Source organism: Ovis aries, chromosome 17, assembly GCF_016772045.2.
Source record: "Ovis aries strain OAR_USU_Benz2616 breed Rambouillet chromosome 17, ARS-UI_Ramb_v3.0, whole genome shotgun sequence".
Lineage (NCBI taxonomy): Eukaryota > Metazoa > Chordata > Mammalia > Artiodactyla > Bovidae > Ovis > Ovis aries.
The window spans coordinates 22,230,933-22,256,511 of record NC_056070.1 but is presented as its reverse complement, the minus strand read 5'-3'; positions in this window follow the sequence as shown (position 1 = coordinate 22,256,511).

Below are 25,579 nucleotides of genomic sequence, written 5' to 3'. Positions count from 1 at the left end.
TCATGGGCTTCCCTGATAGATCAGCTGGTAGAGAATCTGCCTGCAATGCAAGAGAGCCCCTTTTGATTCCTGGGTGAGGAAGATCCACTGGAGAAGGGATAGGCTACCCACTCCAATTTTCTTGGGCTTCCCTAGTGACTCAGCTGGTAAAGAATCCACCTGCAATAACGTAGACCTGAGTTTCATCCCTGGGTTGGGAAGATCTCTGGGAGAAGGGAAAGGCTACCCACTCCAGAATTTTACCTGGAAAATTCCATGGGCTGTATAGCACTTGGGGTCACACAGCATCAGATATGAGAGACTGACTTGCACTTTCACTTTGCCCTATGAGCAAAGGAGCATACATGTGTGCCCAGTTGCTCAGTCAGTCTGACTTTTTGTGACCCCATGGACTGCAGCCCACCAGGCTCGTCTGTCCATGGAATTCTCCAGGCAAGAATACTGGAGTGGGTTGTTATTTCCTATTCCAAGGTATCTTCCTGACCCATGGGCTGAACCCACATCTCCTGAGTCTCCTGCACTGGCAGGCGGATTCTTTACCACTACACCACCAGGGATAGGAGCACTGGTGATTGAAGGACTTGCAAGAGGTAAAGTGTGCGTTCATTTTAAAATAAAAAAATCTTGATCCCAGTTTCAGGATTGCCTCAACACTTTCTTTAATTTTACCTCCAAGAATTGCACCTGGTTCTCATGTTGAAGTTCTCCCCTCACATTTTCAGTAAGGGGAGGGCAAAAGTAATCATTTTGAAACACTCTCAGAACATTCTCCATAACAGATGCCAACAGTCCCAGGCAATTACTTCATCAGAACAATATCCAATATATTGAATATCTGAATATCTGAATTAGTAGGACAGTTAGCCAATTCTCATCCCTTCTAGCATTATTGTCTCAACTGAGAGGAGGGAAATCAGTTAAGAAAAACCTTTCTGGTGGTTTGCAGGCCACCATGCAAAGAACTGAAAGACCATCATTCCCATTCACACAGGAGAAAAGTTAAAAAACTGAAAATCAATATTTCTATGATTCATCAGGGAATAAAGGTCACAGAGCAATCCTTCCTTCCACTCTCCCACCTGAATATGCAGATACAGGGAATGACAGTTTATAAAAGCAGAACCCCAAGAAGAGAAATCTCCATGAAAACCAGTTTGGGGCAGGAATACCTAATCTGTAATTGATAAATTTTTGGAGGTCCAGTGTGAATAAATTTGAGAGGTAAAATCCCCATGGGGCATTCAGTCTTAGAGACGTTCTTCAGACTTTTGTGAGTTGTACCTCCTGGAGCCCTACCATGTTCTTAGATTAAAGATTAGAGAAGAATTACCTCTGGGCTCCAGCCTTAAGGAGCAGGAAAGTAGCCATTTTGAAATAAGTCTAGAGCATTTTGCTCTTTTTCTTAAGACTTGCCCTCTAAAGAAACTATTTTATCAGAACCCAAGCAACTGGGTTTTTTTCCAAAGTGTAAACAACCTGGAGGCCTACCTGGTGGCTCAGCAGTAATAAGACTGCCCACTAGTACAGGAGACAGGGGTTCTATCCCTGGGTTGGGAAGATCTCGAGATGGAAATACCAGTCCACTCTGGTATTCATGCCTGGGAAATCCCATGGACAGAGGAGCCTGGTGGACTACAGTCCATGGGGTCATAAAGAGTCAGAGAGTCAGATGCAACTTCATGACTAAGCAACAACAACAAAACAACCTGGAGGAAGAGCAGCACACAACTCCAGCCCCATCTCACTACTTGTCTCACATTAGGAGGGGCACAGTGGGGCTGAGAAGTGCTTCTGAAGGTCACAGCCGTAGGGCACAGGTTTGCTAAAAGGAGAGACCTAATCATAGGATTACAGTATGCTTTCCCTCCTCCACAGCTCATCATCACATCAACGGTGCTCCTCTATAACAATGGGAGGATACAACTGAAAGAGCCACACATTTCAGGCTTTATTAGAGAAGAACTCTCTAAGGAAACCTAAATACCTCAGGGAGACAAAAAAAAAAAAAAAAGACGTGGAAATTTTAGCCTCTGAGTGCTACTCTATAGCAAATAACAAAACAGCCAATTTCTAGCCAGATAAGCACAAATCTCATGCTAAAGTCCTCTGTACTTTCATTTCTTTTACCCAATATGTCACATTTAGTTATCAACAAAAATTTATAAGACACACTAAAAGACCAAAAAAGCACATTTTGAACAGACAGAGCAAGCATCAGAACCAGATACAGATATGCCAGAAACGTTAGAAATATCAGACCACAGATTTTAAATAACTTTGAGTAATAACTAAGTGTTCTGATGATAAAAGTGGACACCATGTAGGAAGAGCAAAAAAGAGACATTAAGAAAGAATACAAAGGAAATGTTCTGGGTCAAAGACACTACAACAGAAATTAAGAATTGTAATTATCACTTCAGTTACTTAACTAGTAGGCTTTGTTTACAGTTTTTGTATGGAAGTTTTTCTGATCTGAGAACTTAATGTTTATTCTACATATCACTTTTATTTTGGAATAAAATTAAAATTGAGTTGTAGGGAATTTAATTTTCTTTTACTTTGTTTACAAGTCTTAGGGTTACTAGGCAACATTCTAACATAAAATAACAAAACTAATAAAATTTAGAACTTTCTTCATCCATATATACATTTTCTATGTCAAATGTTAACAGTTGCTTTGGCTCTAATTTTGAATTGGAGACTATCTGGCTCTGTAACTACAAGAAAAAAGTCTCCACGCCTAAGTTGTGATCAACTTGTAGAGGCAGGGGAATTATGGAAATGCATCATGCAAAATGCCTACTTGCCAAAATTATTCCATGACCTTGTGCTTAGGCTAAGTTTTAAATAATTCAGTGACGCATAGAATGAATAAATTTGTATTGCTTGTTACTCTAAACAGTCATGCATTCACTTTTCCTTGCCATTTTTAATAAAGCCTAGTTTTCTAATATTCATGAAATATTGCATTTCAATTAAATTACATAGGTTTTGAGAAAATAGTTTGCCCTAAGCTGTTTAGTGTTGACACCAACTGTCATTTGCTTTTTCTTTGGTGTAATGCCCAAGGAGGCTTTGAGTACAACTAACGCAAAACACTGTCATTCTTTAATGAGATACTTTTTGATCATGTATAACAACACTGTCTGAGGAATACAATAATAAACTGAAACAATACTTTGTTTATGAGAGATATGATATATCATAATATGAAGAGACATTGAAAATAAACTTTAGCTACTTTAGTGGAAATTATAAGTTTGTACTGTCATAACCATCCTCAATTCCATACATATGTATGAAAACATACAATAGTTTCTCAGACTGTTCCTTTGTCTCTTATATTACCTATCGCATAATATATAAATAAATGGACAAGGAGAACAAGTAGATTTCTGTATTATTAGATTAATTTAGTTTTTAAAATCTAAAGCTCTCATTCAGCTTTTACCTTTTACCACCTGTTGAATCTGCTCTGTGTTTCATGACAGTAATGCCTCAAATAATTCTAGAATTCTCTGGTCATTTTTTAATGAATCAGGATATTAGTTCTGAAAAAAAAACTTTCTATAACTAGAAATAGAAGATTTTGGTTATTCATTAATAATTATTCAATAATCATTTTGATTATTAGGGTTGATGTTTTAAACCTATTATCCTATTTTAATCATATTACACATTTTTAATAACGGGGCTTATTTTGATAGTGGCATTTTTAGTCAGTTTTTGTCATAATTAAACTGTAATTCCCTTCCCCTTAAAAACAGCAGTGCAAAATTGAAATATGTGATGCTTTACACTTGGAATAGCATGAATTAACAGTATCTACATATTAATAAGCTCTTTATAGTTGTCTTTTAAAATTTTTTCATATGTTCTATATGATATAATTGGGTTGATAGCTTTGGTAAAATTATTGGCATTTTCATAACAAAACATTCCTTTCAGGTATCCTCTTATTCACCTAAGCTCTCTTCTCCAAAAAGGCAGGTGGTTTCAGGCAGCTGGGATTTGATGCCACAAAAGAATTTAAAATCTGCTCCATTACAGAAGGCTTAGAAAAAGACACAGTCAGAATCTGCCACAGAAATGTTGGAAAGCATTTTCATTTTACAAAAAGCAAGGAAAAATAACCCTATTCATCTCTTCTCTTGAATTCACTTGATCTGTGGTATAGAATCCATGAAAAATAGAGTAGCTTCAAGGAGCCCAAACTACCAACTGTCACTCATTTTCTTTGGTGTAGATGATTTATAGACTAATGTACAATAATACAGCCAAATACAGTACTAAATAATATGTGTAAAATGGCTTGAATTTTTTTCAGGGAGTTTATTTTTTTTTTAAGTATCTCAATAACTTAACCATTTTCCTCAGCTTCTATGCAAAAAGACATCTCCAGCTATACAAATACACAGACTTCTAAGGTAGCCTCTGGGATTCCTCTCCTCTGGAGCGTATGCTCTGCATAATTTCCTCTTTTAGAGTATGAAGGTCACATATGACTATAATGGTATAGAAAAGATCCTTTGATTATTACCATTTATGGAAAAAATGATGGTATAGTCACCCCCATTATTATATCACAAAGACTTCTGTCCATTGTATAAGACAGGAGAGAGATTATTCTGCTTTTAAAGAAGCTGCCACATGTTGAGAAAGTCTAGTAGCTAAGATCTAGTTCTCAGCAGGCTGTTAGGAAAAAAAAATAATAATGTAGACTTCATTCCTACAACTGCAGAGAAATGATTTTGCCAAAAATTAAATGAGCTTGAGAAACACAAACATTACATGAGATCATGGCCCAAGCCAATACTTGGATGTATTTCTGGAAAGACTTTGAGCAAAGGACCCAACTAGCCCATGCCCCATTTCCTTACCTTCAGAAGTAGTGATATAAACGTGTGTTGTTGTAAGTGCTGTGTTTATAGTGACTTTTTACTCTGTAATAGAAAATTAATACAGCTTACAAGGATTTTGAATTTAAACAGATAAATATCATTACAAATATCTTTGACAGGTTTTTTTTTCAGTTTAGGCATGTAGATACACACATACATATACATTTATATCAATGTACATATGTATGGGCTTACCCTTACACACATGTACATGCACAATTCACAAATATATGTCTTTAAATGATATGGGTAAATACATGGCTCTAAATGAAATGAAAGTTTAAAACTGATCTATATTATGTATCTTGGTCAGAATTAGGTGGAATGCAAAAAAAAAAAAAAAAGGAAGAATTATGTACATAAGGAGTTCATTACCAACTTTTCATGCAGAAAATCAATGCTGTTTATATGTCTTTAAATTTCCGCTATAACAAAGAGATGAGATACTTAAAATATAATTGTCTTAGAATAATGAATATTTTAATTTTTTATTGAATATCTTTATTTTTATTTTTTTACTTTGCAATATTGTATTGGTTTTGCCATATAGCAACATGAATCTGCCATGGGTATACACGTGTTCCCCATCCTGAATCCCCCTCCCACCTCCCTCCCCATACCATCCCTCTGGGTCATCCCAGTGCACCAGCCCCAAACATCCTGTATCCTGCATTGAACCTGGGAATGCAAACTAGTACAGCCACTATGGAGAACAGTGTGGAGATTTCTTAAAAAACTGGAAATAGAACTGTCCTATGACCCAGCAATCCCACTGCTGGGCATACACACTGAGGAAACCAGAACTGAAAGAGACATGTGTACCCCAATGTTCATTGCAGCACTGTTTATAATAGCCAGGACATGGAAGCAACTTAGATGTCCATCAGCAGATGAATGGATAAGAAAGCTGTGGTGCATATATACAATGGAGTATTACTCAGCCATTAAAAAGAATACATTTGAATCAGTTCTGAGGTGGATGAAACTGGAGCTGATTATACAGAGTGAAGTAAGCCAGAAAGAAAAACACCAATAAAGTATACTAACGCATATATATGGAATTTAGAAAGATGGTAACAATAACCCTGTATGTGAGACAGCAAAAGAGACACAGATGTATAGAACAGTCTTTTGGACTCTGTGGGAGAGGGAGAGGGTGGAATGATTTGGGAGAATGACACTGAAACATGTATAATATTATATAAGAAACTAATCTCCAGTCCAGGATCAACGCAAGATACAGGATATTGTAAAATATTTGTGCAAAGACAAATAATGAAATTCTAAAATGTAAAATAATACATTTAAATAAAAACTATCACTTTGGAATTTTAATGAATAGGAATAAACATTTTAGTGCATCAAAATTAGTACCTAAACTAATTAGTACCTAAAAATCTAACTTTATTGTCTCTATTATTTTATGCAGAGTTCTTTACTACCTTTTCATAGTAATTTTTTACATAATTAATGTAAGTGTGTATGTTAGTTACTCAGTCATGTCTGACTCTTTGTGACACCGTGTACTGTAGACTGCCATGCTCCTCTGTCCATGAGATTTTCCAGGCAAGAATACTAGAGTGGGTTGCCATTTCCTTCTTCAGGGGATCTCCCTGACCCAGGAATCCAACTCTGGTCTCTTGAATTGCAGGCAGATTCTCTGCTGTATGAGCCACCAGGGAAGTTCATCATGTAATATATATGAATAAGCTCATCGTGTAATATATATGAATAGAAACAAATCCATTAAAACATAATGGTCTATTTAAATTTATATATATTATCCCAAGTCCCCTAAATCATAAAATAAGATTTGGGAGAAGGAAAAAAATTAACTTTAACTAGAGTTTCTTTTGTGATAGGGGTAATATTTTAAGTGAACATGAAAATCGTTCAGCCATGTCCAACTCTTTGTGACCCCATGGACTATACAGTCCATGGAATTCCCTAGGCCAAAATACTGGATGGGAAGCCATTCCATTCTCCAGGGGATCTTCCCAACCCAGGTATCAAACACAGGTCTTCTTCATTGCAGAAGGATTCTTTACCAGCTGAGCCACATGGATTATTTACCAGCTAGCTGAGCCACAAGAAGGAGAAGACAAATAATAATAATAATAATAAATAAATCATTGAAACAGAGACCAGAGGTGTCTAAAATAATACATGTTATTATAACAGATAGCTGAAAGAAAAAAAAAAGGTAGTTTAAATATGCAAAACTTCTAAACAGTCTTTTTTCTCCAAGAAAAGTTTTCTGTGGGATTACAGGGTAGAATTAGCCAAACATTTCTTAGTATGATTTACCTTGGCTATTACGCTGTATCCTTCTCCGAGCCCTCAAAATTGTGGATGAAGACCAATAGAGATTGGTCATTCCACTATCATCAGAAAAATGTAAATATTCTGATGAAAATGTATTAAGTTCACCTAATAAAACCATGAGACCATATCTTCTTCATGGAATAACTTACTTTTTCACAATAATGCTGAATTCCAAAATGAATTTCCAATGAAATGCATTTTATATGTATTACCATTATCATTGATTCTTTTATAGTTGCTTAAAAATAATATTATTCTTTTCCATTAGTGTCAGGTTAAATTATATAGTTTTCTCTATTTAACAAAAATAAAAATAAGGTATAAAAATACTAAAATAATCTAATAAAAAATAATCTAAGGTATTGCTTACCATGCATTTGGAGAGAAAATGCAAACTTAGATTTAGTTTGTCAAAAGTGGGCCTTAGAAAGCCAGTGGAGGTGATGGAATTCCAGTTGCGCTATTTCAAATCCTGAAAGATGATGCTTTGGAAGTGCTGCACTCAGTATGCCAGCAAATTTGGAAAACTCAGCAGTGGCCACAGGACTGGAAAAGATCCTTTTTCATTCCAATTCCAAAGAAAGGCAATGCCAAAGAATGCTCAAACTACTGCACAATTGCACTCATCTCACATGCTAGCAAAGTAATGTTCAAAATTCTCCAAGCCAGGCTTCAGCAATACGTGAACTGTGAACTTCCAGATGTTCAAGCTGGTTTTAGAAAAGGCAGAGGAACCAGAGATCAAATTGCCAACATCCGCTGGATCATGGAAAAGCAAGAGAGTTCCAGAAAAACATCTATTTCTGCTTTATTGACTATGCCAAAGCCTTTGACTGTGTGGATCACAATAAACTGTGGAAAATTCTGAGAGAGATGAGAATACCAGACCACCTAACCTGCTTCTTGAGAAACCTATATGCAGGTCAGGAAGCAACTGTTAGAACTGGACATGGAACAACAGACTGGTTCCAAATAGGAAAAGGAGTACGTCAAGGCTGTATATTGTCACCCTGCTTATTTAACTTCTTTGCAGAGTACATCATGAGAAACGCTGGACTGGAATAAGCACAAGCTTGAATCAAGATTGCCGGGAGAAATATCAATAACCTCAGATATGCAGATGACACCACCCTTATGGCAGAAAGTGAAGGGGAGCTAAAAAGCCTCTTGATGAAACTGAAAGTGGAGAGTGAAAAAGTTGGCTGAAAGCTCAACATTCAAAAAACTAAGATCATGGCATCTGGTCCCATTATTTCATGGGAAATAGATGGGAAAACAGTGGAAATAGTGTCAGGCTTTATTTTGGGGGCTCCAAAATCACTGCAGATGGTGACTGCAGCCAGGAAATGAAAAGATGCTTACTCCTTGGAAGAAAAGTTATGACCAACCTAGATAGCATATTCAAAAGCAGAGACATTACTTTGCCAACAAAGATCCGTCTAGTCAAGGCTATGGTTTTTCCAGTGGTCATGTATGGATGTGAGAGTTGGACTGTGAAGAAAGCTGAGTGTCGAAGAATTGATGCTTTTGAACTGAGGTGTTGGAGAAGACTCTTGAGAGTCCCTTGGACTGCAAGGAGATCCAACCAGTCCATTCTAAAGGAGATCAACCCTGGGATTTCTTTTTTTTTTTTTTTTTTTTTCACTTTTCACTTTCTTTTTTTAATTTTTTTTATTTTTGGGGTTAATTTATTTTTAGTTTTTTATTTTTAAATTTTAAAATCTTTAATTCTTACATGCATTCCCAAACATGAACCCACCTCCCTCCCCATAACATCTTTCTGGGTCATCCCCATGCACCAGCCCCAAGCATGCTGCATCCTGCGTCAGACATAGACAGGCGATTCAATTCACATGATAGTATACATGTTAGAATGTCATTCTCCCAAATCATCCCACCCTCTCCCTCTCCCTCTGAGTCCAAAAGTCCGTTATACACATCTGTGTCTCTTTCCCTGTCCTGCATACAGGGTCGTCATTGCCATCTTCCTAAATTCCATATATATGTGTTAGTATACTGTATTGGTGTTTTTCTTTCTGGCTTACTTCACTCTGTATAATCGGCTCCAGTTTCATCCATCTCATCAGAACTGATTCAAATGAATTCTTTTTAACGGCTGAGTAATACTCCATTGTGTATATGTACCACAGCTTTCTTATCCATTCATCTGCTGATGGACATCTAGGTTGTTTCCATGTCCTGGCTATTATAAACAGTGCTGCGATGAACATTGGGGTACATGTGTCTCTTTCAATTCTGGTTTCCTCGGTGTGTATGCCCAGCAGTGGGATTGCTGGGTCATAAGGTAGTTCTATTTGCAATTTTTTAAGGAATCTCCACACTGTTCTCCATAGTGGCTGTACTAGTTTGCATTCCCACCAACAGTGTAGGAGGGTTCCCTTTTCTCCACACCCTCTCCAGCATTTATTGCTTGCAGATTTTTGGATCGCAGCCATTCTGACTGGTGTGAAGTGGTACCTCATTGTGGTTTTGATTTGCATTTCTCTAATAATGAGTGATGTTGAGCATCTTTTCATGTGTTTGTTAGCCATCCGTATGTCTTCTTTGGAGAAATGTCTATTTAGTTCTTTGGCCCATTTTTTGATAGGGTCGTTTATTTTTCTGGAGTTGAGCTGCAGAAGTTGCTCGTATATTTTTGAGATTAGTTGTTTGTCAGTTGCTTCATTTGCTATTATTTTCTCCCATTCAGAAGGCTGTCTTTTCAACTTGCTTATAGTTTCCTTTTTTGTGCAGAAGCTTTTAATTTTAATTAGATCCCATTTGTTTATTTTTGCTTTTATTTCCAGCATTCTGGGAGGTGGATCATAGAGGATCCTGCTGTGATTTATGTCTGAGAGTGTTTTGCCTATGTTCTCCTCTAGGAGTTTTATAGTTTCTGATCTTACATTTAGATCTTTAATCCATTTTGAGTTTATTTTTGTGTGCGGTGTTAGAAAGTGATCTAGTTTCATTCTTTTACAAGTGGTTGACCAGTTTTCCCAGCACCACTTGTTAAAGAGATTGTCTTTACTCCATTGTATATTCTTGCCTCCTTTGTCAAAGATAAGGTGTCCATATGTGTGTGGATTTATCTCTGGGCTTTCTATTTTGTTCCATTGATCTATATGTCTGTCTTTGTGCCAGTACCATTACTGTCTTGATGACTGTGGCTTTGTAGTAGAGCCTGAAGTCAGGCAAGTTGATTCCTCCAGTTCCATTCTTCTTTCTCAAGATTGCTTTGGCTATTCGAGGTTTTTTGTATTTCCATACAAATCTTGAAATGATTTGTTCTAGTTCTGTGAAAAATGTGGCTGGTAGCTTGATAGGGATTGCATTGAATTTGTAAATTGCTTTGGGTAGTATACTCATTTTCACTATATTGATTCTTCCAATCCATGAACATGGTATATTTCTCCATCTATTAGTGTCCTCTTTGATTTCTTTCATCAGTGTTTTATAGTTTTCTATATATAGGTCTTTAGTTTCTTTAGGTAGATATATTCCTAAGTATTTTATTCTTTTTGTTGCAATGGTGAATGGAATTGTTTCCTTAATTTCTTTTTCTACTTTCTCATTATTCGTGTATAGGAATGCAAGGGATTTCTGTGTGTTGATTTTATATCCTGCAACTTTACTATATTCATTGATGAGCTAAACAGAAAATTAACAAAGAAACGCAAACTTTAAATGATACATTAGATCAGTTAGACCTAATTGATATCTATAGGACATTTCACCCCAAAACAACGAATTTCACCTTTTTTTCAAGTGCTCATGGAACCCTGGGATTTCTTTGGAAGGAATGATGCTAAAGCTGAAACTCCAGTACTTTGGCCACCTCATGGGAAGAGTTGACTCACTGGAAAAGACTCTGATGCTGGGAGGGATTGGGGGCAGGAGGAGAAGGGGATGACAGTGGATGAGATGGATGAATGGCATCACTGATTCGATGGAGGTGAGTCTGAGTGAACTCCGAGAGTTGGTGATGGTATAGGGAGGCCTGGCGTGCCTCATGGGGTCGCAAAAAGTCAGACACGACTGAGAGACTAAACTGAACTGAACTAATGATGAGTGAATTTGTTCAACTAAAGTATTGGGTGTAGTTCATCAATGGGCTAAAATGAAAATATCTGAAATGTTAATTCTAGGTTTAGTTGGATATTCTTAATGGATTAATTTATTAGGAGAGATTCTGGTATAAATTGTATCCTAAATAAAAAACTTATTTTCCCAATAGAAGAACAAAAAAGAAATTTTAAATAAATACAGGGAAATGAGCTGATTACATATCAGGTTTTATAGAAAAAGTAAAATTTTATTTAAAGGGAGTCAAATTTAAAAGCCCTACTTCTTAACCGAAATTTTGCTTTTGGAACTAACATGGGTACTAAACAGAAGCCAAAATTTAATAATAGGGCAATTCCAAACTAATTTGAAATTAAGCATTTTATCATTTAAAATCTGAATGTTCAAAGAGAATAGAATAATTCCTGCAGATAATTATATTTACTGTTAATTTCTTTTGATATACATGATTTTTTAATTTCTAATTTTACCTGTATTCCATCATTTGATAATATTTTAGAATTTGTTTACAAGAGTCTTGGTCTGTTATAAACTAGATATTATAAAATACTCCATAAAATACCTCTTTACCAACATGCCTCAAAATCAAGCTATAGTGGGCTTATGGCTAAAATCCAATTAGTTCTTATTTATTAAACTTTTGCTTTTTCCATAGGAAAAAATATTAGATACCATTTTATTAACTTCTTTAAGAAAATCTAAAATTTGCAATCTTTGAAAATATATGTCATTTTGTTATTATTACTAGCAATTTGCTTAGATGAATGCAATATTACTTAATTTAAATTTATATTTTATGGGTAGCTCCAAATTTATTTGTAACATTTTTATGGAAAGCAAATTACTCTCCATTCTGTGGTAAGTTTGAAATGCAACGCTTAAAGATAACTCAGGAAATTCACTGATATCCTGATTGTCCAACTTTTATATGCAATTAATTAGTCATTAGGGACAACACAAAATTTTTCTATTCAATGTACATGTTGATCCAATGGCTTACATTTTGTTATTGTCATTGTATTTCAGTTGATAAAATGAATTCTAACAATCTACAACTTTGAACTTATGCAGACTTAAAGGATCTATCATCTTTCAACTGGAATTTCTAAAATCTTACATGTTCATGTTATAATTCATATTTATAGTTAACTTCCCAAGCAATTTTATTTCAAAATTTTTTGTCAGAACCAATTCTTCATTTAACTGAATGTACACAACGCTTATTTCTTAATATTTTAAGTTTTACTGGGCTCAGTGCATGTCATTGAATCACAGTTATTATTACACACTCATTGGGCAAATCAATACATTTCCTTACACTTCACATTTTTTAATTCATTATCTGTAATAATAGAAAAGCCTTCTTATTATTTTATCTGAGAAATGTTGAAATGGAATTAGAAACTATTTTCAGAGGTTCGGTTCAGTTCAGTTCAGTCGCTCAGTCGTGTCGGACTTTTTGCGAAACCATGAATCGCAGCACGCCCCGCCTCCCGTCCATCACCATCTCCCGGAGTTCACTCAGACTCACGTCCATCGAGTCTATGATGCCATCCAGCCATCTCATCCGCTGTCGTCCCCTTCGCCTCCTGCCCTCAATCCCTCCCAGCATTAAAGAATTTTCCACTGAGACAACTCTTCCCATGAGGTGGCCAAAATAGTGGAGTTTCAGCTTTAGCATCAGTCCTTCCAAGAAATCCCAGGGCTGATTGCCTTCAAAATGGACTGGTTGGATCTCCCTGCAGTCCAGGGATTCTCAAGAGTCTTCTCCAACACCACAATTCAAAGCATCAATTCTTCGGCGCTCAGCCTTCTTCACAGTCCAACTCTCACATCCATACATGACCACAGGAAAAACCATAGCCTTGACTAGACGGACTTTAGTTGGCAAAGTAATGTCTCTGCTTTTGAATACACTCTCTAGGTTGGTCATAACTTTCCTTCCAAGGAGTAAGGGTCTTTTAATTTCATGGCTGCAGTCACCATCTGCAGTGATTTTCGAGTCCCCAAAAATAAAGTCTGACACTGTTTCCACTGTTTCCCCATCTATTTGCCATGAAGTGATGGCACCGGATGCCATGATCTTCGTTTTCTGAATGTTGAGCTTTAAGCCAACTTTTTCGCTCCCCTCTTTAACTTTCATCAAGAGGATTTTTAGCTCCCCTTCACTTTCTGCCATAAGGGTGGTGTCATCTGCATACCTGAGGTCATTGATATTTCTCCCGGCAATCTTGATTCCAGCTTGTGTTTCTTCCAGTCCAGCGTTTCTCATAATGTACTCTGCATATATGTTAAATAAGCAGGGTGACAGTATACAGCCTTGACGTACTCCTTTTCCTATTTGGAGCCAGTCTGTTGTTCCATGTCCAGTTCTAACTGTTGCTTCCTGACATGGATACAGATTTCTCAAGAGGCAGGTTAGGTGGTCTGGTATCCCCATCTCTTTCAGAATTTTCCACAGTTTATTGTGATCCACACAGTCAAAGGCTTTGGCATAGTCATTAAAGCAGAAATAGATGTTTTTCTGGAACTCTCTTGCTTTTTCCATGATCCAGCGGATGTTGGCAATTTGATCTCTGGTTCCTCTGCCTTTTGTAAAACCAGCTTGAACATCAGGGAGTTCATGGTTCACGTGTTGCTGAAGCCTGGCTTGGAGAATTTTGAGCATTACTTTACTAGCATGTGAGATGAGTGCAATTGTGCAGTAGTTTAAGCATTCTTTGGCATTGCCTTTCTTTGGAATTGGAATGAAAACGGACCTTTTCCAGCTCTGTGGCCACTGCTGTGTTTTCCAAACTTGCTGGCATATCGAGTGCTGCACTTTCACAGCATCATCTTTCAGGATTTGAAATAGCTCACCTGGAATTCCATCACCTCCACTAGCTTTGTTCGTAGTGATGCTTTCTAAGGCCCACTTGACTTCACATTCCAAGATGTCTGGCTCTAGATTAGTGATCACATCATCATGATTATCTGGGTCATGAAGATCTTTTTTGTACAATTCTTCCGTGTTCTTGCCACCTCTTCTTAATATCTTCTGCTTCTGTTAGGTCCAGACCATTTCTGTCCTTGATCGAGCCCATCTTTGCATGAAATGTTCCCTTGGTATCTCTAATTTTCTTGAAGAGATCTCAAGTCTTTCCCATTCTGTTGTTTTCCTCTATTTCTTTGCATTGATCACTGAAGAAGGCTTTCTTTTCTCTTCTTGCTATTCTTTGGAACTCTGCATTCAGATGCTTATATCTTTCCTTTTCTCCTTTGCTTTTCACCTCTCTTCTTTTCACAGCTATTTGTAAGGCCTCCCCAGACAGCCATTTTGCTTTTTTGCATTTCTTTTCCATGGAGATGGTCTTGATCCCTGTCACCTGTACAATGAAATGAACCTCATTCCACAGTACATCAGGCACTCTATCTATCAGATCTAGGCCCTTAAATCTATTTCTCACTTCCACTGTGTAATCATAAGGGATTTGATTTAGGTCATACCTGAATGGTCTAGTGGTTTTCCCTGTTTTCTTCAATTTCAGTCTGAATTTGGTAATAAGGAGTTCATGATCTGAGTTCTTGTTTTTGTTGACTGTATAGAGCTTCTCCATCTTTGGCTGCAAAGAATATAATCAATCTGATTTCGGTGTTGTCCATCTGGTGATGTCCATGTATAGAGTCTTCTCTTGTGTTGTTGGAAGAGGGTGTTTGCTATGACCAGTGCATTTTCTTGGCAAAACTCTATTAGTCTTTACTCTGTTTCATTCCACATACCAAGGATAAATTTGCCTGTTACTCCAGGTGTTTCTTGACTTCCTACTTTTGCATTCCAGTTCCCTATAATGAAAAGGTCATCTTTTTAAGGTGTTAGTTCTAAAAGGTCTTTTAGACCATAGAACCATTCAAATTCAGCTTCTTCAGTGTTACTGGTTGGGGCATAGACTTGGATAACTGTGATATTGAATGGTTTGCCTTGGAGGCGAACAGAGATCATTCTGTCATTTTTGAGATTGTGTCCAAGTACTGCATTTCGGACTCTTTTGTTGACCATGATGGCTACTCCACTTCTTCTGAGGAATTCCTGCCCACAGTAGTAGATATAATGGTCATCTGAGTTAAATTCACCCATTCCAGTCCATTTTAGTTCGCTGATTCCTAGAATGTCGGCGTTCACTCTTGCCATCTCTTGTTTGACCACTTACAATTTGCCTGGATTCATGGATCTGACATTCCAGGTTCCTATGCAATATTGCTCTTTACAGCATTGGATCTTGCTTCTGTCACCAGTCACATCCACAACTGCCGCCGCCTGCTGTGCCCTTTATTCAAAAGTATTTTCATAAATCTATGATGATTATATGTGAGCACACTTGACCTCATACAGAATGTTGCTGTTCAGTTGCTTAGTTGTGTCCAACTCTATGCAATCCCATGGGCGGCAGCAGGGTAGGCTTCCCTGTTCATCGTCAACTCCCAGGCCTTGCTCAAACTCATGTCCATAGAGTTGGTGATGCCATCCAACCACCTCTTCCTCTGTCATCCCCTTTTCCTTCTGCCTTCAATCTTCCCAGCATCAGGGTCTTTTCTAACTTGTCAGCTCTTAGCATCAGCTGGCCAAAGTATTGGAGCTTCAGCTTCAGCATCAGTCCAATGAATATTCAGGACTGATTTCCTTTAAGATGGACTGGTTGGATCACCTTGCAGTCCAAGGGACTCTCAAGAGTCTTCTCCAACACCACAGTTCAGAAACATCAATTCTTCAGAGCTCAGCTTTCTTTATGGTCCAACTCTCACATTCACACAGGACTACTGGAAAACACAGAACTTTGACTAGGCAGACCTTTTTAGCAAAGTAATGTCTCTGCTTTTTAATATTCTGTTTAGGTTTGTCATAGCTTTTCTTCCAAGGAGCAAGTGTCTTTTAATTTGATGGCTGCAGTCACCATCTGCAATGATTTTGGAGCCCAAGAAAGTAAAGTCTGTTACTGTTTCCATCGTTTCCCCATCTATTTCCCATGAAGTGATGGGACTGGCTGCTTTTTCACTGTCCTCTTTCATCTTCATCAAGACACTCTTTAGTTCCTCTTTGCTTTCTGCTATAAGGATGGTTTCATCTGTGTATCTGAGGTTTTTGATGTTTCTCCTGGCAATCTTGATTCCAGCTTGTGCTTCATCCACCCTGGCATTTCATATGATGTACTCTGCGTATAGTTAAATAAGCAGGGTAACAATATACAGCCTTGACATACTCCTTTTCCAATTTGAATCCAGTCCATTGTTTCATGTCTAACTGTTGCTTCTTGACTTGCATACAGGTTTCACAAGAGGCAGATAAGGTGGTCTGATATTCTCATCTTTTTAAGAATTTTCCAGTTTGTTGTGACCCACACAGACAACATGTAGACAACAATAATGATATTACAATAAGCTGCAAACCTCAGTAGTTGGGTAAATTAAAACAATATAATATTTTCCTTTTTAACAATGGAGACATTGTTTATTAACATATGCGAGGGATAAAGTCAGAACTTCGAAAATTACAGACAACTGTTTAATGTTAAAAAATAAAATTACCCCAGTTAAAAAATAATCTTTTCCATTAATGCAAAAAATAATCAAACATATAAATGCTACTTTTTTCCCTGTTGGATATAATAGTAGCATAGTATTAATAGTATTAGTTATTAATTGCAATAGAATTAGTTAATTATGTATTAATAAGAATAAAATTAATTATTAAGTAACAGTTCTAGAAAGTGCACAAAGATGATGTTCCCCAAGTTAAAGATGAATAAATATTTTGGAATGCTATTTCTCCTGAACTAGCCTCACTAACATATACTCATATTTTCCAATTTTGCTTTGTGTTTACATTGTATTTAAACCTAGGCTATCACCCACAATGTCAAATCTACAATAATGACAGCAGCAGCTTGAGGGATATGTGCTCATCTTCTCCTGTAGGAACACCAAATCACAACTAGGTGCTGAACAACCATCAGCAGGAGAATGCTGGAGCCCACCAAAAAACATATCCCACAACCAAGGACAAAAGAGAAGCTACAAAGAGACAATAGGAGGGGCACAGTAACCATAAAATCAAATTTCATACCTGCTGGTGTGCAACCCACAAACTGGAAAATGATCATACCAAAGAAATTCTCCAACTGTTGCAAAGGTTCTAGGCCTGACATCAGACTTCTCAGTCTGGAGATCTGGCAAAGGGACAGGGAATCTGACTTTGAAGGACAGTGAGATTTGATCACAGAACTTCCACAGGACTGGAAGAAACAGATTCTTGGAGGGCACAAACAAAATCTTGTGTGCACCAGGACCCAGGGGAAAGGAGCAGTGACCTCAGTGACTAAGTCAGAACTGCCTATGAGTCTTTGAAAGTCTCCTGCAGAGGGTTGGGTCAGCAGTGGCCTACCACAGGGACCAGGGCACTGGCAGCAGCAGTCCTAGGAGGCATGTGTTGGAATAAGTCCTTTTGGAGGTCAATCATAACCCTACTATGTAGCCTAGGGACTCCAGGAGTGGGTGGCCTCAGGCCAAACAACTAACACAAGGAGCATAGCCCCACCCATTACAAAATAATCGGATTAAAGATTTATTGAGCATTGTCTTGCCCACCAGAGCAAGACCCAGTTTTCCCCACAACAAAATCTCCCATCAGGAAGCCTTCACAATGCTCTTATCATCATCCATCAGAGGGCAGACAGAAAACACAAGAACAATAATCACAGAAAGCTAACCAAAATGAACACATGGATCATGGCCTTATGTAACTCAGTGAAGCTATAAGCTATCCTGTTCTGTTCAGTTCAGTTTAGTCGCTCAGTCGTGTCTGAAACTTTGCGACCCCATGAATCGCAGCACGCCAGGCCTCCCTGTCCATCACCATCTCCCGGAGTTCACTCAGACTCACGTCCATCGAGTCCATGACGCCATCCAGCCATCTCATCCTCGGTCGTCCCCTTCTCCTCCTGCCCCCAATCCCTCCCAGCATCAGAGTCTTTTCCAATGAGTCAACTCTTCGCATGAGGAGGCCAAAGTACTGGAGCTTCAGCTTTAGCATCAGTCCTTCCAAAGAAATCCCAGGGCTGATCTCCTTCAGAATGGACTGGTTGGATCTCCTTGCAGTCCAAGGGACTCTCAAGAGTCTTCTCCAACACCACAGTTCAAATGCATCAATTCTTAGGCGCTCAGCCTTCTTCACAGTCCAACTCTCACATCCATACATGACCACAGGAAAAACCATAGCCTTGACTAGATGGACGTTATTCGGCAAAGTAATGTCTCTGCTTTTGAATATACTCTCTAGGTTGGTCATAACTTTCCTTCCAAGGAGTAAGCGTCTTTTAATTTCATGGCTGCAGTCACCATCTGCAGTGATTTTGGAGCCCCCCAAAATAAAGTCTGACACTGTCTCTACTGTTTCCCCATCTATTTCCCATGAAGTGATAGGACCAGATGCCATGATCGTTTTCTGAATGTTGAGCTTTCAGCCAACTTTTTCACTCTCCTCTTTCACTTTCATCAAGAGGCTTTTTAGCTCCTCTTCACTTTCTGCCATAAGGGTGGTGTCCTCTGCATATCTGAGGTTATTGATATTTCTCCCTGAAATCTTGATTCCAGCTTATGTTTCTTCCAGTCCAGCGTTTCTCATGATGTACTCTGCATAGGGTCACCCAAAACAAATGGGTCATGGTGGAAAGTTCTGACAAAACATGGTCCACTGGAGAAGAGAATAGCAAACCAGTCCAGTATTCTTGCCTCAAGAACACCGTGAATAGTATGAAAAGACAAAAAGATATGACACTGGAAGATAAGCCCCCAGGTAGATAGCTGTCCAATATGCTACTCAGAAAAAGTAGGGAAATATCTCAGAAAGAATGAAGAGGTTGGTCCAAATCAAAAATAATACCCAGTTGTGGATGCAGCTGATAGTGAAAGTAAAGTCTGATGGTGTAAAGGACAATATTACATAAAAACCTATAATGTTAGGTTCTTGATGTGAAGTGAAATGTTAGTCACTCAGTTGTATAGAATTCTTTGCAAGCCCAGGTAATTAAACTTGCTCAAGAAGGAGATGATAAGTGTGAATACAGACAGAAATCAATGAACTAACATGGACAGAAATGGATGAATTGAATTCAGATGACCACTGTATCTACTACTGTGTTCAAGAATCCTTTGGAAGAAATGGAGTAGCCCTTATAGTCAATAAAAAAGTCCAAATTGCAGTACTTGGGTGCAATCTCAAAAACTTCAAAAATGATCTTGGTTCATTTCCAAGGCAAACCATTCAATTTTACAGTAATCCAAGTCTATGCCCCAAACACTGATGCCAAAGAAGGTGAAGTTGAATGGTTCTGTGGAAACCTATAAGACATCCTATAACTAACACCAAAACCAAGATGCCCTTTTCAATATAGGGGCTGCTGCTGCTGAGTCGCTTCAGTCGTGTCCGACTCTGTGCGACCCCATAGACAGCAGCCCACCAGGCTGCTCCATCCCTGGGATTCTCCAGGCAAGAATACTGGAGTGGGTTGCTATTTCCTTCTCCAATGCATGAAAGTGAAAAGTCAAAGTGAAGTCACTCAGTCATGTCTGGCTCTTACCGGTCCCATGGACTGCAGCCTACCAGGCTCCTCCATCCATGGGATTTTCCAGGCAAGAATACTGGAGTGGGGTGCCATTGCCTTAAATGCAAAAGTAGGAAGTCAAGAGATACCTGGAGTAACAGGGAAGATTGGCCTTGGAGTACAACATGAAGCATGGCAAAGGCTAAGACAGTTTTGCTAAGAGAATACACTAGTCATAGCAAGCACTCTTTTCCAACAACACAAAAGATGACTCTACCTATCAACATCACCCAGATGGTCAATACAGAAATCAGGTTGATTATATTATTTATAGTCAAAGATGGAGAAGTTCTATACAGTCAGCAAAAATAAGACCTGGAGATGACTATGGTTCAGATCATCAACTCCTTATTGCAACATTCAGGCTTAAATTGAAAAGAAGCAAGGAAACCACTAGACCATTCAGGTATGACCTAAACCAAATCCCTTATGATTATACAAAGAATAGATTCAAGGGTAGATCTGGTAGACAGAATGCCTGAAGAACTATGGGTGAAGGTTTGTGACATTGTACAGAAACTGTCTTCTGTACAATGACCAAGACCATTCCCCAGAAAAAGAAATCAAAGAAGGCAACATGGTTGTCTGAGGAGGCCTTAAAAATAGCTGAGTAAAGAGGAGAAGTGAAAGGCAAAGTAGAAAGGGAAAGATATATGCAATTGAATGCAGAGTTTCAAAGAACAGCAAGGAAAGATAAGAAAGCCTTCTTTTTTTAATTTTTATTTTTACTTTATTTTACTTTACAATACTGTATTGGTTTTGCCATACATTGACATGAATCCGCCACGGGTGTACATGAGTTCCCAATCCTGAACCGCCCTCCCACCTCCCACCCTGTATCACTCTCTGGATCATCTCCGTGCACCAGCCCCAAGCATCCTGTATCCTGTATCGAACATAGACTGGCGATTCGTTTCTTACATGATAGTATACATGTTTCAGTGCCATTCTCCCAAATCAGCCCATCCTCTCCCTCTCCCTCAGAGTCCAAAAGTCCATTCTATGCATCTGTGTTTCTTTTGCTGTAAGAAAGACTTCTTAAGTGAAGAATGCAAAGAAAGAGAGGAAAACAATAGAATGGGAAAGACTAGAGATTTCTTCAGGAAAACTGGAGATATCAAAGGACTATTTCATGCAAAGATGGGCACAAGACAGCACAGAAATAGCAAGGACCAAACAGAAGGAGAAGAGATTAAGAAGAGATGGCAAAAATACACAGAACTATACAGAAAAGATCTTAATGACCTATAACCACGATGGTGTGGTCACTCACTTAGAGCCAGACTTCCTAGAAAGTAAAGTCAAATCAGACTTAAGAAACCTTACTATGAACAAAGCTAGCGGAGCTGATGAAATTCCAGCTGAGTTATTTTAAATCCTATAAGGTGACGTTGTTAAAGTGCTGCATTCAATATATCAGCAAATTTGGAAAACTCAGCAGTGGCCACAGAACTAGAAAAGGTCAGTTTTCATTCCAGTTTCCTCAAAAAGCAATGCCAAAGAATGTTCAAACTACCACACAATCGGAATCATTTTACATGTTAGCAAAGTAATGCTAAAAATCCTTCAAGCTAGGCTTCAACAGTATATAAACTGAGGACTTCCAGATGTACAAGCTGGTTTTTGAAGAGACAAAGGAACGAGACAGCAAATTACCAACATCTGTTGGAGCATAGAATAAGCAAGGACATTCCAACAAAGCATATACTTCTGCTTCATTGGGCTTCTCTTGTTGCTCAGCTTGTAAAGAATCTGTTTGCCATGTGGGAAATCTGGGTTGGATCTCTGAGTTAGGAAGAACCCCTGGAGAAAGGAATGACTATCCATTTCAGTATTCTTGACCGGAGAATCCCATGGAAAGAGGAGTCTGGTGGTCTACAGTTCATGGCCTTGCAAAGAGTTGGACATGACTGCTTCATTGACTATGAGAAAGCCTTTGACTGTGTTTATTACAACAAATTGTGAAAAGTTCCTAAAGATATAGGAATATAAGACCTTACCTGTCTCTTAAGCAACCTGTATGCAGGACAAGATACAAAAGTTAGAACTGGACATGGAACAACTGACTGGTTCAAATTTGGGATGGAGTACATCAAGGCTTTATATTGTCACCTTGGTTATCTAACTTCGAAGCAGAGTATACCATGTCAAATGCTAGACTGAATGAATCTCAAGCTGGAATCAATACTGCTTGGAGGTATATCAACAACCTAAGATAAGAAGTTGATTCCACTCTAATGGCAGAAAGTGAAGAAGAACTAAAGAGCTTCTTGATTAGGGTTAAAGAGGAGAGTGAAAGGCTTCTTGAAATTCAGTATTCAAAAAATTAAGGTTATGGCATCTCATTCCATCATTTCATGGCAAATAGAGAGGGGAAAATTGGAGGCAGTGACAGATTTTATTTTTTTGACCTTCAAAATCACGGCAGGTGGTGACTGCAGCCACAAAATTAAAAGATTCTTGCTCCTTGGAAGGAAAGCTAAGACAAACCTAAGCAGCCTATTAAAAAGCAGAGACAGCCAAAAAGATCCAGATGGTCAATGCTATGGTTTTTTTCAGGTAGTCAAGTATGGACATGAGAACTGAATCATAAAGAAGGCTGAGCAACAAAGAATTGGTGCTCTCAAAACGTGGCACTGGAGAGGCTCCTAAGAGTCCCTTGGAGAGCAAGAACATCAAACCAGTTAATCCTAAAGGAAATCAACCCTGAATATTCATTGGAAGGACTAATGCTGATGCTCCAATATTTTGACCACCTAACAGAGCCGACTCATTGGAGAAAACCCTGTTGCTGTGAAAGACTGAGGGCAAGAAGAGAAGGGGGCAACAGAGGATGAGATGGTTGGATGATATTGTTGAGAAAGCTCCAGGAGATAGTGAAGGACAAAGAAGCTTGGTGTGCTACAGTGCATGGGGTTGCAAAGAGTGGGACACGACTTAGTGACTAAACAACAAGCTTAGTGACAACAACAAGCTTGAAAACTAGAGGATATTACTCTAAAGCCAGAGTAAGATACCAAGTAAAACGAGGGCTTTTCTGGTGGCTGAGTTTAAAAAAATCCATCTGTCAACGCATAAGACCCAGACTCTGTCTCTAGGTCAGGAAGATCCCTTGGAAAAGTAAATAGCAACCCACTCCAGTATTCTTGCTTGAGAAATCCCAAGGACAGAGAACCTTGTTGGACTATTGTCCATGGCACAAATAAAGCTGTACACAACTTAGCAACTAAACCACAAAAAAAGCACAACAGAGAAACTAAATGGAAGTAATGATAAATCTTAAGTTCATATCTTTTCCCAAAAGATCATTGAATCTCTCTTTTGAGTCATTCTGCTTTAAATATACTTACTTGGAATCGGAAACAGAAAATATTATTACTTTTTGAGAATTGTGGAAAAAATGGAAAGTTATTCATTTAAATGTGATCAATTTATTTACCTCATTATATTTTGATTGGCTTATAATATTATTTTTTAACTTTAGGACTTCATTTTATTATTTATATTTCATTCATTACAATTGTTTCACTGACTATATAATACTTACAGTGATATATGTGAAACCACCAAGAAATATATAGTTGAACTGGCTCTATAGTTAGCTTAAGTAAAATCTGGCTAAAAATAAGTATTTTAAAGGAAGTTTAAAGTTCTCTGTAAATTTAGTGAACCCTAGATGCTCTGGGAATTGGTGATGGACAGGGAAGGCTGGCATGCTGTAGTCCATGGAGTCATACACTTGGGTCCTCCAGGCTCCTCTGTCCTACACTATCTCCCAGAGTTTGTTCAAATTCATGTCCATTAAATCCATCATGCTATCTAACCATTTCATCCTCTGCTGCCCCCTTCTTTTATCTTCAATCTTTCCCAGCATCGGGGTCTTTTCCAAGTCAGCTATCTGCATCTCATGGCCAAAGTATTAGAGCTTCAGTTTCAGCATCAGTCCTTCCAATGAATATTCAGGATTTATTTCCTTTAGGACTGGTTTGATCTCCTTGCAGTCCAAGGGACTCTCAAGAGTCTTCTCCAATACCACAGTTCAAAAGCATCAATTCTTTGGTGCTCAGCCTTGCCTTCTTTATGGTCCAACTCTCACATCCATACATGACTACTAGGCTAACCATAGCTTTGACTAGATGGATCTTTGTTGGTAAAGTAATGTCTCTGCTTTTTAATACTCTGTCCAGGTTTGTTACAGCTTTCCATCCAAGGAGCAAGCATCTTTTAATTTCAAGGCTGCAGTCACCATCCACAGTGATTTTGGAGTCCAAGAAAAGAAAATCTGTCACTGCTTCCACTTTTTCCCCTTCCACTTGTCATAAAGTGATGGGACCAGATGCCATGATCTTAGTTTTTTAAATGTTGAGTTTCAAGATTTCTCTTTCTCTTTCAAGAACAGGCTCTTTTGTTTCTCTTCACTTTCTGCCATTAAAGTGATATCATTTGCATATTTGAGGTTGTTGGTATTTTTACCACCAATCTTTTTTTTTTTTTACTTTTAATTTTTTAATTTATTTATTTTAGTTGGAGGCTAATTACTTTACAATATTGTAATGGTTTTTGCCATACATTGATATGAATCAGCCATGGGTTTACATGTGTTCCCCATCCTGAAACTCCCTCCCACCTCCTTCCCCATCCCATCCATCTGGGTCGTCCCGGTGCACACCAATCTTGACCTCAGCTTGTGAGTCATCTAGCATAGCATTTCACATGATGCACTCTGCACTGAAGTTAAATAAGTAGGGTGATAATATACTTTTTGTACTCCTTTCCCAATTTTGAACCAGTCCATTGTTCCATGCCTAGTTCTAACTGTTGCTTCTTGACTTACATATAGGTTTCTCATGAAAAAAGTAAGTCATCTTGTTTTCCCTTCTCTGTAACAATTTTCAATAGCTTGTTATGATCTATACAATCAATGGCTTTCTAAGTAGAAATTTTTCTAGAACTCCCTTGCTTTCTCCATCATCTACCAAATGTTGTCAATTTGATCTCTGGTTCTTCTGCCTTTTTTAAACCCAGCTAGTACATCTGAAATCTGGATTCATATACCTCTGAAGGCTAACTTGAAAAATTTTGAGGATAACCTTGTTAGCATGTGGAATCAGTGCAATAGCACCATAGTTAGAATCTTCTTTGTCATTGCCCTTTTTCGGAATTGGAATGAAAATTGACCTTTTTCAGTACTGTGACCACTGCTGCATAACTATTTACATTAGCATCCAACCAAATAAACATTTAGGTATAACAACAAAATTAGTACAGTGTATACATAAGATAAACTATAACACTTTGATAAAATAAATCAGAACTAAATAAAATGGAGAGACAGCTCATGTTTATTGATGGAAATACTCAATGCTGTTAAACTCTCATTTCTTCCAAACTCTATCAATTGTCCAATGAAATCCCAATCAAAATTCCAGCAAGTAGTTTTGTATCAACAAACTAATTTTAAAATATATGTTGAGAAGCAAAAGGCCCAGTGCTAAAGAGTTAATGAAATATTGAAGGAGAAGAAGAAATTGAAGACTGACACATCTAGGCTTTAAGATTTAGGCATAGGAAATAGATGGGGAAACAGTGGAAACAGTGTCAGATTTTATTTTGGGGGGCTCCAAAATCACTGCA